We start from the raw sequence: 964 nt of genomic DNA, 5'->3' as shown, positions 1-964 counted from the left end.
CCAACATGGAAATTCTTCATGGACATAGATTATGTTCAGCAAGTGAAACAAGTAACAAAATTCATAGTGTTATTCCATTTGTGAAAAGTTTACAAATAAACTACATTGTTTAAGGGCACATACTTGATTGGTAGTAACATACAGAAAAGCAAGAAATTGGCCGTAGCCGGTTTGGCTCAGTGGATAGAGCCTCGGCCTCCGGACTGAAAGGTCCCCGGGTTCAATTCCAAAGGGCACATGCCCGGGGTGAGGGCTCAATCCCCAGTACTGGGTGTGCAGGAGGCAGCCGATCCATGATTCTCTCTCTTCACTGATATCTCTCTCTCTCCTAGATCGCTCTCCCACTCTCCCGTCCTCTCTGAAATCAATAAAAATATATTAGAGAAGAGCAAAGAAATTATTCTTAAAAAAGTCAGAATAGTATTTACCTCCAGGGGGATGGTGAGTGAGGGGGGCCTAGTGGCATTTCCCAGGGAGGATGCTCCCTCCATCCGGTAGTGGTTACCCAGCTGGTCATTTTACGATGATTCTTTAAACTGTGTATATGTTTTATACATTTTGTCCATGTATGATCGCCTCACAATAAAAAAAAAAATCTGAAACCCAAAAGCAGTAAAGAGGCATAGAGGACTTGATAATGGCCAAAGCGATGACCAGAACACCGCCCCATTTTCACGAAACATCTCGGCCTGTTTCCGGCACCTGCGGATCTGAGGAACAGCACACCTTCCCCAGCCGGCCCGGCCCAACACAGGGTCATCACCACGACGCTGTTTCCTCGGCCTCAAACGAGAAGACACCCGTTTCCTCTGATCAGTAAAATCGTCCCTCAGTGCTTTTCCATCATTTAAAAACGTTCAGTTGTACTTGGCATTCAATGCTCTACCAGGGTCGGGCGTCCAGCAGAGGCTGGGCATTCTATCATCCACGAGGTGACCCTCCGCTGGCCGGGTCTCCCCGCTGC

Source organism: Myotis davidii, unplaced genomic scaffold (assembly GCF_000327345.1).
Source record: "Myotis davidii unplaced genomic scaffold, ASM32734v1 scaffold134, whole genome shotgun sequence".
Lineage (NCBI taxonomy): Eukaryota > Metazoa > Chordata > Mammalia > Chiroptera > Vespertilionidae > Myotis > Myotis davidii.
This window is presented reverse-complemented; position numbering follows the sequence as displayed.